This window comes from Lissotriton vulgaris, chromosome 9, assembly GCF_964263255.1.
Source record: "Lissotriton vulgaris chromosome 9, aLisVul1.2, whole genome shotgun sequence".
Taxonomy (NCBI): Eukaryota; Metazoa; Chordata; class Amphibia; order Caudata; family Salamandridae; genus Lissotriton; species Lissotriton vulgaris.
In genome coordinates this window covers 36559661-36577473 of record NC_141697.1, presented here as the reverse complement: position 1 = coordinate 36577473, position 17813 = coordinate 36559661, and positions in this window count along the sequence as shown.

The window sequence follows — 17813 nt, the reverse complement described above, 5'->3', positions numbered from 1 at the left end:
ATTGGAGGATACATAAGCAGTATCTACCCAGTATTCCTCCTGCACTACAAAACCCCCACAATATGAAGGTCGGCAATCCAGGAGGGAGGGACGCGATGAATGGGACGAGGACGACAGGACCAGGAGTAATGAAAATGACCGGTAAGTAATAGGACATTACTCCCAGGTCTCACTTGTCCTCATGCTCTTCATCACACGTGAGAATACCCAAGCCAAGCAGCCAGGTATTCATAGGGAAAGAAGAAAACCGCACAAGGACACTAACACAAAATTGCAGCACCTTATATTTATTTATTCACACAGGTAAATGGGCATTTCACGATATAACACAATGCAAAAACACCCCGACCAAAATTGATTTTCTCACATAAAACATTCTGCAACCTGTAATGTCTAACAAAGGTATCGGAGGAAGCCCATGTAGCCGCCCCACAAATCTCAGAGATAGGCACTCCTTTCAATTCTACCCAGGAACAACTAAGGTGGCTCTCCCCTGAATACCTGCAGGAGGAGGACTCCCGGACAAAGAATGTGCCAGAGGAATCAACTGCTTTTTATAACTACTTATGGACAAAGACGAACCATTCTCACCCAGAGGAGAGGCACCAAAAGAAATAAACAAGTATTCAGTTTTTCTAAAGGGCTAGTTTCAGCTGGTTTGACCATCAAAGCTCTCTTCACATCCAACGAGTACCACTGGTCCTCCGAGGAAGAACCAGGCTCACACAAAGAGCGGAAAGAATCAGTTCTTGGTTCCTATGAAACTGGGATGCCATTGTCAACCCAACAGAAGAAATCAAACAAAGAAGCACACCATCATCAACAAGCATTTGCAATGCAATAGGTCTCGCATTTTCTAGCGTATGAGCTATTGGCATTGTAAATGACAATACCAATAGCTTAAACTCTTGCAAATGTGTGACCTATTGCATTGAGAATGCAATTTTTGGAAAAGCGAAGTTTAGTCGAGCTGCGTCCAAATAAAGGTGCGCTGCTGCCTTTAAACTGAAAGCGCAGTATGGGGCACTTTTACAACAGCAAAAAACATCAGTTTGACAAGTTGACAAATGCTCTTTTTTTGTAAAAGTGCCCCATGCCGCCGTTTCAGTTTAATATCAGCCGCGCACCTTTCTTTAGACGCGGCTTGACTAAAGAAAGGAGTGTGGCCAACATTAACGGAAAAGCGCCATATGGGGTGCTTGAAAACATAAAAAAGTGAAAAAATATAAGAAAAAAAAACATTTGCCCACGTTTGTGCCGCAAACAACAAACTAAAGGCACGGCCACCACTGCATCAGCATGGCGTGCCCTGCTATGAAAAAAATAACTAAAGGTGGAAGAGGTTGTGCTGCCTGCAACAGCAGGCAAGAGTAACACATAACCAAATAGTGCTTGCCGGCTGTAAGTAAAGCCTAATGAGTAACAACACACGTAACAGGGGGTGTCCTGATGGGAGGATATAAAATGAGACATAGCGGTACTAAGGAGGGACTTCTAAGTATGTTGACTAATGAAAAAACACAGTTTCCAAAGGACAATGACACAAGCCAATAAAAATTATGGGTGGGGAGTGGGCATAGCTTCAAATCCATACTTGAATACAGCATGCCTCGCAGAGCAGCGCATGTGCTGCCCAGGCTCGACCCAAAAATGATGTATTTTGCTCATGAATGCCAGGACTCTGATGCTGATGGCTTGATGAGACCTGGGAATGACAGCACAACATACAACTCGATGAATAAAGCACTCACTAACTAATTGTGTATATTACAAGGAGATCACGTCCCTCCAAGTCATTATAGACACTGCTTCCAGCCCTGGAATTTTTTCACAACCTAATGCATTCTGGGTGGTGTAACCTTGTTTTAACACCATCGAACTAATTAGCCTAACACATCTAAAATCAATGATTTGGAGGTCAAAGTTTAGGACTCGAGATGGTGTCCAAAATGACCTGGAGTAAAGTGGTCACCCTAGTGTAGCAGGAACCAGTGCTAGACGACCATGCAGCCCACCCTCAAACTAGGCACGCAGGGAAAACACCCTAAAAGGGGATATAGTTAGCATTGGCAAAAATAGTACTGTGTCATAGGAAGGCCTCATTATATTGTCTTTTGCAGTTGAAGCTGGAAAGTACGAATGTTCTAATATATATTATGTGTACATGTAAATACAGTGTACATTGAATATTTTTATCTATAAACTAAACATTTGTGCCCATCTGCATATTTCTTCAAGGCTGTTAATTCTATTTTTAAAATAATGCACACATCTACAAACAATTCATAATAACCGACATGAAATAAAACACAGGCTGAAGAATGCAAATCTGGCTTTTAAGTGTTATGCACTCATGTAACCCTTTATATTTGGAACTCTAAACTAATCTTAGTCATGCTGCTCCTGGGATTTATTATATGATAGAACCCATGCCTTGAGACAAGAGAGACCTTTTACTAGCAAGGATCTCAGAGCCTTGTTTTGGTTTTATTAGTGCTCCGAAGCAGGCTCTTGCCTGAAAGAGCACTATATAAAAAATGAGATACCACAATTAGAATTTTGAAAAGAACATTTAAAATGTATTTTATCTATTGCATATTACTTGAATCTGTTCCACATATTAAGGGGTAGTTGACCGTGTAAGTGCCTCAAAGAAATAACATTTTCAAACAAAGAGCAGGAAAGTTTGCTTGGCACATTCAAAAGGCCAGTTTTTCAAGAAGTAAAACAATAATATTGTGTTTAATGATGTAATGATGCAATGCAAGCTCTCAGAAAAGCGAGAAATGACTTGCTATTGCAGTCTTCTGTGTGGTTCCGGTTTCTCCAGTCTCCTTTATAAATGACAATCACATTATTTCACACCTGGTCCTCTGAACCCCTGGAGGTGAAGCTCAGAAAAACAATATGAAAGGTCCTGGCCCGGCCCGATCCCAGAACTCATAACATATTACTGAGACCTAAGACCCATTACCCTTAATAACTTGGCTCCTTCCTATGAGCCCGAAGTGGAATCTATGTCACCAGCTAGTTTCTGGAAAATGAGTTGATGTGGTCGATTTTACTCAAAATGTATAAAATGCTTGTCTATCTAGGAGAACGGTGTCCATGTACCAAGACACGAGCACTATATCCCACCTTAGCAAAGATTAGTAAATAAGTATGTTTTAGTAACTTCCGAAACTTTACCAAACACTTTAACTCAACAGTTGTAGCATTACACTTGTCCAAAGTCTCTCTTGCAGCATAACTCAAAGATGCAAAAAGAATGAGAGAATCTTGTACTGCTGCGTGTATTTAACTGTTCCATTCATGTGTGCGGGAAGCTTTTACTGTTGCTGCCTGTGCTGTTGCTGCAGTTTGTGTGTTACAGAATGAAGCTTGCAATGTTGCTAACTTTTCTGCAGCAACAGGGGAAGCTTGGACTGCTATTCCCACTGCCATTACCCTTCTGTCTATCGGAGGGAAGCTTTTCCTGCTGCTTCTCATGCTGTTCGTGCATTGTGAATGCGCCGACACACAAAGGTCACCATGCACTCCAAACCAAGGTTCCACGTCAAAGGATCAGTTACATGCAAATGGATATCTTTAATATAGTAAAATAATTAAATGAATATATATCACCCAACTCCAGCTCTTCAGTTGACGGGGTCGTCTGAGCAGAGCTCAGGCCGGGCCGCTTCCGGCCGTCGAGCTGCTCTCTGCGTAGTTGCTGTCAAACCGGAAGTTTGGGAACGTCACGTCATGGGGCGGGACTTCCGCTTTTTTTTCAGGAAGCCCGGCCCACGGAGAGCAGCGGCGACGCAGGGCTCCCAGGCGTGAGGGAAGCCCCGCGTGTGGTGATGCGGCGCAGAAAACACCAGGGGAGTGCAGAGCCTGTAGTAGTGCAGCGAGGCGACGCGTGAAAAGAGCCCGGTGAGTGGAGGGGAGGATATGTGTGTGTATGTGTGTGTGTCTGTGTGCATGTGTGTGCAATTGAGCACGTGAGTGGTGGGGGGGTGCGTGCATGGCTGTGTGTGTGCGCGTGAGCCCGTGGCGGGGGTGTGTGTGTGTGAGCGCGTGTTTGCAGCTGTGCGTGTGTATGTGCATGTGTGTCTCTGTGTGCGTGTGCTCGCAATTTCGAAAGTCTGACTTGCTCTGAATGTGGGACGGGGATGTGCACAGCGCCGGGATGGACGTGCGTACAGGCGATGAAATCGCCGAGGGAAAGCGCATGCCCATCCCTTGTCCTCCATTCCCGGCAAACCAACAACAATAGGTCTTTCGCTGGATGCAACGCTACGCGCTGCTAACACCAGCGAGACCTAAAAAGGACAGAAAAGCTTCGCTAGCCATCAAAGCCCACAATTCACCAATATGACGGAAAGAAGATTTAGCCCCCAGAAATACAATTTTGAATGTCACAAATGTAATAGACACCACCTTAAAAGGTTCAAAGGCAGGAGAAATCAAGGCTTTTACCACCAACAGCAAATCCCACAAAGGAAACAATGGGTTCACATGAGGGCAGAAAGTAGAAAAGCTGCACAACAACCGGCCACCAAACCACCCACATCAGCCATATTCCCCCAAGGGGACCAAAAAAACCTTAATAGCCGCCCACTGGGCTATTAGAGTAGAAACGGCCAGATGTTTCTCAAACCCTTCCCATTAAAGCTGCAGAAACGTTTTCAGGTGACAGTCAAGTGAGGACAGCTGAAGAGGTTTACACCAACATTGAAAACTACCCCAACGCCACTCATATGATTTCAAAGTAGGAGGTTTGCTGGATTGCTGAATAGCCACCGCTAAATGTTAGGGCAGCCCCTTACTCTGTAACTCCATCCTCTCAAATTCCACACCGGCACAGTCGCTGCTGGGACAGGAAAGCGGATGACTTGAGAGGTGAGGGAGAACAAGGAATTATTAAGGGACCCTGAATCACCAGAAACGTAAGCCGGAGGAACCAGGAGCGCCTGGGCCAAAAGTGCACCACCGCCACCACCATCCCTCTTGCTTCCCCCAGTAACCTCATCAGCAACTTGGGAATGAGAGGAACAGGTGGGAATGCAAACAATTGTTGATCAAAAGGCACATCAAACCTCATGCAGAGCCAAATAAGGAAAGCCCTGGTTAGAGACATTTCCTGGGAGGGCGGAAAGAAACGGCTGAGAGAATCCGCCAGCTCACTGTCCTCTCATCTGATGTGGATCCACACCGTAGACTGAAATAGCAGGGTAGCAACAGCTTTCAGGAAACTGGACCAGAAAACCCCCTGGATTGTTCAGATAGGCCACACTAACCTAGTTCAAACCCAGAAAAAGCTGCTGGAACCCCATCACTGCCCTGTAAACAGCCATGAACTCCCAACCAATTGGAGGAATGCGTGTCCTCTTGCAGGGACCATCTACCTGCAGTGGCATGTCCCCCAACGTGGCTCTCCAACCCAAAGGAGCTGGCATCCGTCGTGAGAACCAATGGAGGACCCTGCTGCAGCGCCATGCCTTTGGAGAGAGAGTTTGGCTGAGCCAGCACCTCAGGATCTCAATGACCCCTGCAGCCACTGGAACCACACAGTCAAATTTACTTGATTTTGCATACCAGAAAGAAAAAAGATGGAACTACAGCATACAAAGATAAAGCCGAGCCCAGGGAACCATGACAACAGCCGCTGCCATGTGCCCCAGTAGTCTCAACCATTGATGAACAGGGAGGGAGTGGCAACCCAGAGTTGTCAAGGCCAGAGACCTCAAGCAGCCCTGGGAGCAGAAAGGAAAACCCTGTTCAGATCTGCATGGAACCAGACTCTTATAAAAGTTAGGTCCCTGGAAAGAAACAACTGGCACTTCCCTCGATTGAGCAGAAACCCATTAGCCTAAATCTGCGCGCAGACCAAGGCCAGATCGTGAAGGAGCTACGCCTCCGTTGGGTCATGGATAAGCCAATCATCCAAGTACAGATGCAGGTGAATTCCCAGAAGATGAAAAGACGTCACCAAGGGTGCAACCACCTTCATGAATACGTTGGACGCCAAATTGGCCTGAACGGCAGCACCCTGAACTGATAATGCTTGTCTCGGACACAAAATCTGAGATACTGCTGCAACTGTGGATGCATCGGTACATGGTACTATACATCCTGGAGATCCCACATGCGATTACAGAACTCCTAGGCATTTTGTGCTAGAATGCTGCAAGCTTGCACTCACAGAGAATTACTTTTTGTACAACACCTTATACCAACAGTGTAGCAGGACTTTATGTAAGCAACTTGAACTGCAGTACATCAACAACCCCAACAATCCCTTTCAAAAACAGATTCTGTTTTGGCGCCGTTATATATATGATGTCATTCTGATCTGGGAAGGTGACTTGGAGAGCCTGGTGAACTTCCACAACTGGATAAATACATGTGATGAGTGGTTAAAGTTCACATATACAGCTAACAGAAAACAGTTAGACTTCCTAGACATTATCATTTATGCAGATGGTCCTTCCCTGCAGACCAAAACCTTTCACAAACCAACCTCAAAGAATAGTTTACTTTTGTTTCAAAGTTACCACCCCAGACCACTAAGGGAAGATCTTCCCTACAGTCAATTTCTTACGCTACGCAAGAACTGCAGTAATATCACTGAGTACAAGCAGCAGGCGAATGAACTTGGAGAAAAACTTGGAGATAGAAACTATCCAAAAAGAATCATTGAAAGATGCAAAAAAAGAGCACGTAATCAGAATAGAGATGGGCTTCTTGAACCAACCCCTCGTGAACCAGAAATAGACATCTTGACATGTGTAACCACCTACAGTTCTGCCAGTAATAAACTGAAAAAAAGTGTCAATAAGAATTGGAAAATCTTAACCTCAGCAAACATAAAATGGCCCAAGCCCAGGTTTGCCAACAAAAGAACCAGGAATCTGAAAGATATGCTTGTTCACACGAGACCTCCGCCGAAAAAACATCTAACAGTAACCATGTCACTTTGGAATACCAACCCAGTTGTTGGACACTACCCTTGCGGCTCCTGCTCAGTCTGCCCACTAACTAAGGTGACCAAGGAAATACAACTGCTGCCAAACCTTAGATGGACATTGCAAAACCACACCAACTGTAACACAAGCCATGTGATTTATATGATCACATGCCCATGCAAAAAACTCTACATTGGCATGACCTGCAGAAAGGTGAAACGACGCCTATGTGAACACAGAAGCAACATTAAATGTAAAAAAATCACAACGAAAATGTCTACCCATTACCTGGAAGCAGGACACACAACTAATGATCTCGAGTGGGTTGTTTTAGAAACCTTGTCCCATAAAGACCACAATGCAGAAAGGATCCTTTTCGAGAAGGAAAAAAGATGGGTACATAGACTGGGTACAGACCGCGAGGGACTGAATGATAACATCCTGTGGGGAAGTATCTACAAATAAAGACTGTTGAAAACACTACCCCAAAAATCAAAGAATAATTAGAGGATCATCCTCTATAAAAATATGACACTAGAAATGAACCCACCATGATATGTTTATTCCTGTTGATATCTTTACATTTTATCAAGAATATTACAGCCATGATTAAATTTTGAAATCGGCAATTTTATAATAATAAGAAAAAAGACTATGGAAAGTCTTTCTACACTCCCCCCCCCTTTTGAACTCATGACTTAAACACTCGGACCAGGAAGTAGAACTGTTTCCGGGACCGCAGTGGCAGAGTCAGAACAAGTCGAATGACGGGGTGGCCGAAGGTAGCTGAAGATGCAACATCTACAAAACCGTAACGTATCAAACTCTCGAATAATTGACTGAAATGTAACCTATTGTCACATCAGGCACCGCTGACCCACGCGGATCCCGATGAGGTTAATTGAACCCTAATAGAAGGTATGTGACCCATGAATTTACATTAATCCACCTTTTAAATCCATTCTGTAAGTATAGATGAGAATAGCATACAGTAGTTTTATAAAACACGCCCTCTCAACCCAGAATGACACGTGCGAGATTAATTAACAATTCCTGTGAGTGCCTGGCTTACGCTATCATAACTTAAGGATTGCAGCCTGTATGCACGATAAATGTGACGTTCAAATGGGACATGAAATACGCCCTCTGGATTATAAAATGCACAAACCTAGGAGAGGGTGTCTGTGAATTGCTACCGAAGGTACATGAAATATGCCTTCGAGACCCGAATGCTTTCAACACAAGTATCTCACTACACACGAGTGAATGAACGCGAACACCGTAATACTTTTGACATACACCTTAGGTAATCTGTTTGTGCCGAAGGCACGTGAACTAACAAAAAACAAACGTGATGTGACCAATTACACACATCCCTCTTTTTAAACAAGTCTGAATGTATGGATGAGATTAAAATATGGAAGGTTCATGAAATACGCCTTCATAACCCTGAGTGACACGGTCATTACTTATCTTTAACCCTTGTGATTGCCTTATGTACGCTACCTGATAAAAGGGTTTTGTAGCCTACCAGCATGGTGATTGTTTGTAAATCAAAATTGAAGGTACAAAAAATACGCCTTCTAGACTAACGATTCCCTTACTGAATGAATGATCTGACGTGAGGTAGTCTGTGACACGTTATCGTACTTACAAGAAATACGCCTGTTGGACACGAATGATTCAATTAAACACACTCGAGCGCAAGAATGAAATACAACCTTAAGTAATCCGCTGGTGTAGATGATATAAAACAACATCAACCTTTGACAATCCTATACCACTTTCCTAACATTAGATTGCCTTAACATGAGAGAGTTGACCTTACCCATGCCATGGGGAGCCCGAGCAGCAGTATTGAAACTTAGTAATCACCATTCTAAACAAGCAATGTGTGTTTCTGGTATAGTCCATACCGTTTATAATGTCTTGTGTAAGCCCATACCCCTCCCCCTTTTTGTTATGTATCGTAGAATCCCATATGTAAATATCTTTTTACAGGTACCACTGGACCTTTTTGGAACTACAACCAAATGAAGTTCCATAATACTGTTACACTAAAAAATACTTAGGCGTAACTTTCACCTATTCACACATCACCCCCTGGTCCTGAAGAAAGCCCACCCGACCGCCTGGCGACTGAGGGCTGAAACATGTTGACCTATTTCACATATTTAGCGTGATTGAGTCATAATAACTCAAAATCACCTATACAGATTTTAGTGCCTCTTTGAACCAAGAAAAAATAAAGAATTGTATCTGGAACACAGAGACTTTTTAACACACCTCACCCTTCACGAGCACCATTTCTGGTCACTACTGTTTTAACAAAGGGTATCACCTCCGGGTGGAGGTAGCATAACCACTAAACCCTATGATTATGCAGACACGTGTGAGGGATAGCGGAGAACAAAGATATACCGCTTAACGTTACCATCAATCAACACGTGCATGAGGGTTTTTTATTGGGATTGAAAAGAACCGCTCCCGCATACCCAATGTTATGCAGGACAAGTGATCCTCTCTTTTTGATTAGATGATCCCACATGCGCACCAGATTCCCCTTAATCACCAACGGAATAACTCTCTGCAGAGTTTCCATCTTGAAAGGCAGGGACTGAACAAATTTGTTGAGAGCTTTTAAGTCCAACACAATCCCCTGTGGACTTCGCCAAAAAGAAAGATGATGGAATAAAATCCTGTAATGTAATGTAATGTAAAAAAGACTTATAAAGCGCAACTTACACCGGACGGTTTCTTGGCGCTGTTCACTAATTCAATAGGAGGCATAAAGGGGAGGTGAAAGAAGCTTATGTGTAGACACTGCGGAAAAGGTGGGTTTTAAGGAGAGACCTAAAGTGAGGGTAAGAAGAGGAGAGTCTAAGTTCCAGCGGAAGAGAGTTCCAGAGTGAGGGGGCCAGAAAGCCTCTGCCCCACTCCATCTGAGGAACATCCAGAATTGCAACCTTCTGAAGACGAAAGCTGATGCCCTGAGCCAGAGCTGACCTCTTCTTCTGAGATGGCCTAGGAGTCGGACGGACTCCCGATGGATGAGGCAGGTCCGAAAATTCTATCAGGTACCCTTCTGTGACGATATCCAGCACCCACACATCTGATGTAGATGCCTCCCACACCTGGAGAAACTGCTGGATCTGACCTTCTACTGCACCACTGGCTTTCCACCATATAGTCAGGAGCGAGATTTTGGGGGAGACTTGGCCTTCTTGTCCCTTTCATGACGGGCATCAATCCGCCCCTGAGAGTGCTGAAACTGTCTCCAAGAGGGTTGATGAAAAGGAGACTTAGACTTTGTAGGCTGTTCCTCAGAAGAAGTATGTTTCAGGGAGGAGGAATGTTTCTTCTACTTAAACAATTTGTGGAGCTTTTCCTCAAGGTCCACTCTAACCATCTGGTTACCCTGGAAAGGCAATAGAAGAGAAAATAGATAGCCCGATCGCAAGGATGGGAGCAGCCACTAGACCGAGAAATCTGGAACGCCGCTCTGAATGATTATAGAGATGACATTGGAGTGAAATGACCGAAAGTGGCAATTAAGAGGAAAATGATTTACCACTCCCACATGTAGAATCAGGAACATTGTGAGGAGCACTGTATAGAGCACCTCCACAATTAATACATTGACTGTAGATGTACAGGAAATACGAAAGGACACTGAGGGCATAAAAGGGAGCGATTCTAAAAAGAACAGCGATACATCCTGGAATTTGCCTTCAGCATCTATGTGTATTCCTTGGATAACAATTAAACAGATGATTGTTGTAATAAATTTAGAGTCCTGAAGAAGGTGGTTTATATTGCGTACAATCCACCGAAATGCCGTATCGACAACTAAATGTTTCTTGTATTATCTATGAATTTGGGTGGTTGCATGCCTGTTTTGAATTTGTACATCTTTTATGTGACTTTTATGATTTAATGTGTTTTTAATCTATGTATATTGATGTATGAATTGAATCTAGATAAAGAGTAGACCCCGCTGGCCTAACTAGGAAAGAAAAGGCCAGTTTTTTAATTGGAATAACAGTGTTTTTAAAAACAAATTAATAGCGATAAAAGAGACCTAACAGTGGAACCTTCTTGAGAACAGCACCTAACAAAAAATAGCCCCAAATAGTAATAGGTACCCCTAATGTTTACATAGGGGTTTGTGTGCACACTGAATAGCACCCACTGTAACGGTGCTTGTTCCCTGAGCATACAGCCGACGCGTTTCGTCCCAAAGAAGAACTTCTTCAGGGCTGTTAAATACAAACATATAAACAAACATATTTAAGACACATATATAAAAATATATGTATAGAACAATTTATATATATATATATACATAAAAACCGTCACAAGGTAAAACAAGACACAACAACATGATTTCTTCTTTTCCAATTACCGTTGTGTCAATCTAGTTAAATTTGCTGCACATATATGCAAGCATAGGCAGACAGACAGCATGAACAACAATAATATATGGAGAAATATGGTATATTTACATCCAACATCTTTGTATTAGGTTACATAATACCCATTATCCTAGAGGCGTTATCTAAGGCATTAAGAGCCTTATACGTGTTAAGATGGCCGCCACTTGCGCTCGTATTATCATGTGACCTGCTAGGACTTCCCCTAGCTCCCAGATCACAGGTGTTTCCATTTACTCGCTGCAGGGCGCAGTTTAAAAGAAGCCAGTAACTCTAGACTTCATTCGCTGCCGGAGGACGCACCACGGTTACCACTGGGTGAATACTTGAAGTTGCCGGTCGGTTTTATCAGATACCGGTAAGACGCACAATTGGGACCTTGTGTTTCAATGTGGGGTGGGGATTTCTTGGTTACCTACTTGTATTAGGGGTTCAGGTTCTATGGATGGTCTCGCATGCAACTTATGTTGAATTGCTTTTGCGCTAGGTGAGAGGATGGGCACACACCTTTGCTTTTTTTGTATTTCACTTTTGGGGGATAGATGCGGGTGCTGTTTAAAAACATATATTGTCCTCTAGTATTCGGGATGCAGGCGTATTCAACTAGCACCATGGACCTACCCTATGGTAGTGTAGTATGTGACGCTCAGAGCCTTAGGTGTGATAATATTTTTTATTATGTATTTTGTATTACAAACCTTGGGGGATAGATGCGGGGTACTGCTTAGGACAGTTATTGCCCTCTAGTACTTGAGATACGGGCGCATTCAACCTGCACCACTTGTTTACCCTTTGGTAGCGCATTACTCTTAGCTATATCCTGTGAATGGTGATGCTCAGTTGTCTCTCTCTTTGATTATTAGGCTCCCACTTTTTTGAGATCCTTGGGCACATAGCTTATGTCTCTTTGTATCTGACAGATTGGGGCATCAACCCTATATCATTTAATCTCGGACTACGCGCTGTTGGACTATACGTCTATAATGGATGACAGATAGGTAAGCATACATGTTTATACATGTTTACCCCTAGCCTTAAAGGGTTTCTCTCCCACATTATCAAACCTGGACTAGATGTTTTACACATCTTAGGCTTCTTGTATCCCGAACTGTGGAGACTAGGATGAATGTGGGGCCCTATTACTGGTATAGAGTGGACCTGTAGGAATGTGTCTGCCCTTTTTGACTTATCTATATCGGTTTAGATGGAGAGATCAGACTCCTTTAGGGGGCTATTATTAATGATTCTACTCTCATTCTTACAGACCTTTTACCATACACAGTTTTTTACCCCTGGACCAGCAGATACCATATAAAATTCTTGAAATACAGTGGATACATTGACTAGAAATTTTTGGACCGCTTGTCCTCAGTAAGTGGTATTATGCCCTTTTTCCTTTTTTTTTATTCCTCACAATTAATTAACCTATCTTACTCTGTGTTGCATATACAGAGGTATACTCTTGATCTGATGAGACAAGCCTTTTCGTCTTTTACGGTGCTACTCCTTTAGATCTTGATTTGCCATCTCTACTTGAAGTCTCTCTCTATTAGCAGAAGGTACATTTTAGGCTGGATTGCCCAGACTTCTCTTTTTTCTTAATTTCTTTTTGAATAGATAAAGCAATCTTCGCTTTTATTGTTGAGCTAGAATTTGCATCAATACTTGGTCAATGGTGCCCAGGTGTGCCCTGTGGTTACTGGGCCTTCGCACAGGGCAGAGGGCAACTTTTGCTAAATGAGGGGGGATTAAGGCTGTGACATCTGTCTCCAATGGTCTCTTGCATTCATGAGCTGCACTAATCTCCTATTTGAAAGAATGCCCCTCAATCCTCCCAGTACATCATCTATGGTGTTCACACCTTTCTATATTTCTCGCTTGACTTCTTCCCTCTGGTACTTTCAAATCCTATATTCTCTCTCTCTCTCTTTGACTTTCTATTAATAATGCTATGCACTCTTAATGCCTTCGATGACGCCTCTAGGATAATGGGTATGTTGTGACCCAATACAAAGATGTTGGATGTAAATATACGATATTTCTCCATATATTATTGTTGTTCATGCTGTCTGTCTGCCTATGCTTGCATATATGTGCCGCAAATTTAACTAGATTGACACAATAGTAATTGGAAAAGAAGAAATCATGTTGTTGTGTCTTGTTTTACCTTGTGACGGTTTTTATGTATATACATTTATATGTATATAAATTGTTCTATATATATATTTTTATATATGTGTTTTTATATGTGTCTTATATATATTTGTTTATATGTTTGTATTTAACAGCCCTGAAGAAGTCCCTCTTTGGGACGAAACGCGTCGGCTGTATGGTGCTTCACCTTTTTTGAAATAAAGAAATCAAATTGAGGAACTTCATTCTCTGTGATTTATTGAAATTGTAAATCAAATATCAAATGTTGTGGTGCACCTGTGCCTTTGAGATTAAGTTTTTTAATGGCATTAGTATAGCAATAAAATGTAACACTGTCACATATAATTTGGATTAGTATTTTAAGTGTTTTGTATGATTGAGTTGTGAACAGGAGAGGATTTATGTCATAAGGGAATTCTACTGTCACATGGGGAACACCATTTTGATTTATTGTAATTAAACCTGTCCCCAATGGTTGTAAGGACTGTTGACGCATTCAATCTTTGGATAGCGAATGGTGCCGCTGCCTCCACTAATGTGGGGGGTGTCCGTCGGATGCGATCGAGACCCTCACAACCATGGTTTACGCATGCTCTGCGGGAACCGAAGCTAGTCTGTAAGAAATTAGAGCGAGTCTGGAGACAAGCTTACCTGCCAGCCAAAAAGAAGTCCTTACGCGCAGCTCAAAAGGACTATTACGCTGCGATTAAGACAGCTAAAAGCAGGTATTATTCGGACAGAATCGAGAAGGCGGATAACAACAGTAAAGAGATCTTCTCAATCGTCCAAAATGTTCTATCTCCATGTGCTGCCCAACCCCGGCTCCCCTCTTCCGCTCAATGGTGTGAAGAATTGTCTTGTTACTTTACGGACAAAATTGCAAAAATTCAACTGGACCTAGAAGTGGCTCAAAAGTCCTCTATGATTCCATCTGCCCTTTTATTATCGGATAGACGATGTTTAGAGGATCAGTTTGCTGCTTTCCTGCCGGCCTCGGAATCGGACATACGGCAAATCCTGGCAGCGTTAAAGTCCGGATCTCCTTCAGACCCCTGCCCTGCCAGGGTTTTGGGAGGGATAGCGGATATTATTAATCAAGAGGTGACTCAAATCATTAACCTCTCCCTTTCCACGGCCTTGATTCCGAGAAGTTGGAAGGAGGCAAAACTGCTCCCTCTGTTAAAAAAGGCTGGTCTAGACCCAGCAATGCCATCGAGCTATCGGCCCATCTCACTGTTGCCAGCTCTGGCGAAGGTGTGTGAGAAGGTGGCTTTTAAACAGCTGGATAGCTTCATTGAGTCCTCCCACGCCCTACACCCGGCCCAGTCAGGGTTCAGAGCGGCTTACAGCACCGAGACAGCACTAGTTGAGGTCTCGGAGGCAGTTCGAGAGTGCTTGGACGGGGGTGGCAGAGCGGTCCTGATTCTATTGGACCTCTCTGCCGCCTTCGATACGGTGCCCCATGCCTTGCTTATTGCAAGACTGCGAGCCGTCGGCATTTCAGGGTTGGCCCTTGACTGGTTGTCATCGTTTTTGAGCGATAGAACTCAGCAGGTCTGGATGCCCCCCTACTCTTCGGCCCCGAAGAGACTGACAACTGGAGTTCCGCAGGGTTCTACGTTAAGCCCTTTATTGTTTAACGTCTATATGACCCCTCTACTCTATCTGGCGGAACAGCTGGGAGCCAAGATAATAGCCTACGCAGATGACACACAGTTGTTATTCACCTGGCCTAAGGGTGTGTCTGATCCATCAGCAGTCCAGTATTGTCTGTCGGAAGTATTTCGGTGGCTTGCACAAGTCCAACTTAAGTGCAACGAAGACAAGTCAGAGGTCCTGTTCTTTGGCCCTTTTCCTGACAACTTCAAGGATCAGATTTGGCCCCCGGACCTGCCCTGCCCTAGTGTGATGGGAGGCCCAGCTAAGAATTTGGGGGTCTGGTTCGGTCAGGATCTGAAGTTCTCGGATCATATAAAAAAATTGACCGGCATCTGCTTTGGTACCTTGCGAGCCTTGAGAAGATTTTTCCCTCTTCTTCCCAGGGCAGCCAAGGAGACTGTTCTTCGAGCCCTGATTTTATCTCGGCTCGATTACGCTAATGCCTTATTTAGTGGCCTACCTGCGTACATGGTTCATCGCCTTCAGGTGATACAAAACGCTGCAGTACGTCTGCTTTTCTCTCTCCCCAGGAGGTCGAGCGTGCGGAGCCACTTACGAAGTCTGCATTGGCTCCCAGTGCCACACCGAATCTTGTTTAAAATTCTTGTGTTGGCATTCCGAGCAGCTCATGGCCAGGGACCGACATATTTGCAGAAACGGTTTTCATTCTATACTCCCAATCGTGCCCTACGATCGGCCAATCAATGCCAATTGGCCATTCCCAAATACAAATACGCCCGATTGGGAGGCCAATCAATTTCAGTTAAGGCAGCTTATGCTTGGAACGCCCTCCCCTTGTTCCTTAGAGCCTCGCCGACCATTACTGTTTTTAAGAAGGAACTTAAGACTCATCTGTTTAATGCTCCACTCTAACAGATCGTTCTGGTTTGATCCATCACTCCTGCTGTCAAATCACTCACCGCGCCAGGATACCCCGTGGTAATAGAGCGCGCTATAAAAGTTTTAATAAACATAAACATAAGGGTACCTCTCACATTTTGTGAATACCTTGGAAAGGCAGCCTGAGAGCAGATGCCTTCTGGGCTGAGTCAGTATGCCAGCCCTTTTAACATCAGGCTGCCACACAAGCCCCACCAGACAGTGCTGGGGCCCTCTCATCAAAGGAGATGCCGAACATGCATTCCACCTGCTGTTTGATTTGTTCCATTTTGATTTGTTTACCCATACACATAAATAAAGCCTTAGGGTCAGATGTAGGTAAATCATATTTACCGACTCTTAAATACCGAATTTTACCGATTCGGTAATTAAGAGTCGGCAAATATGAAGGGGGGAGATGTAGGTAATTCCAAATTGAGAATTACCGAATCGGTAGGATTCGGTATTTACCGATTCGGTAAATACCGAATCGGTATTGCCCATTGATTCCTATGGGCCATGAAGCCCATAGGAATCAATGGGCAATGCTGATTCGGTATTTACCGAATCGGTAAATACCGAATCCTGCAAGGGTGCAGGGTGTGTCACTTTGACACCCTCTAGCACCCCAATTCCGGACTTGTGTGCCATGTGGCACACAGACATGCCCTAAGGGCATGTCTGTGTGTCACATTGCACAGGTGTGCATGCACACATGTGTATGCACACCAGGATTCGGTATTTTACCACCCAATTGGATTGGGTGGTAAAATACCGAATCTGAAAGGCCTTTGGGACTCAGAAGAGTTCCACCTACATCTGGGTTTTACCGAATCGGTAACATTACCGATTCGGTATTTTACAGAATCGGTAAATTTACCGATTCAGTAAATTTACCGAATCTGTAAAATGATGCCCCTACATCCCAATCACCAAATACCGGTCGGTAACGGCCGAATTCGCCCGTTACCGACCAGTATTTGGGCTCCTACATCTGGCCCCTAATGTCTGAAATCAAAGACTTGGCCAGATATGTCCCATATATCCCAGCCCGCAGGGCCCGATGCGAGCCAGAATACACTTTACGCAGGGTAGCATCAATCTTTTTGTCCTCCAGATCCTGGATGACAGCATCCTCTGCCAAAGATGTTCTCCCCACCAAACTGGCCACAAAGGAATCAATAGGAAACAAATCAGGAAGATCCCGCTGCATATCCTTCAACGGATACAATTTCACCATAAATCTGGGGAGAATGAACTTGTCTGGGTACTTCCATCCCCTTTTCAGGACTTTCATTTATGTCAGGATGTACAGGACCATCCAGAGGAGCTGCACTATGAAACTGGCGTAGGAGTGACCCCACCGATGATTCTGGTATCTCATCATCCGGAAACACCATGTTAGACCTAACATGTATGATCAACTCGAACAACATCTCTCTGGCAATGTATCTGCACTTATGCTCCTCTGCACCAAGGACCTCTTCCTCCGACACAGAGGACTTAGAGGATCTTACCGGCATCACAACTCTCTGCTTCACTTTGTTGATCCCATTTCGAACAAAGGGGCATATTAGCAAGAATCTCGTTAAAATTATCGCCGTTTTAGCGGCCGGAAACTGCCGCTAAAACAGCAATAATGGGCTTGCTAATATGCGGTATAGGATTCCAATAGAAGCCCAGGTTAGACGTCCTGCACATCTAACCTGGGTTTCTATTGGAATTCTATACCGCGTGT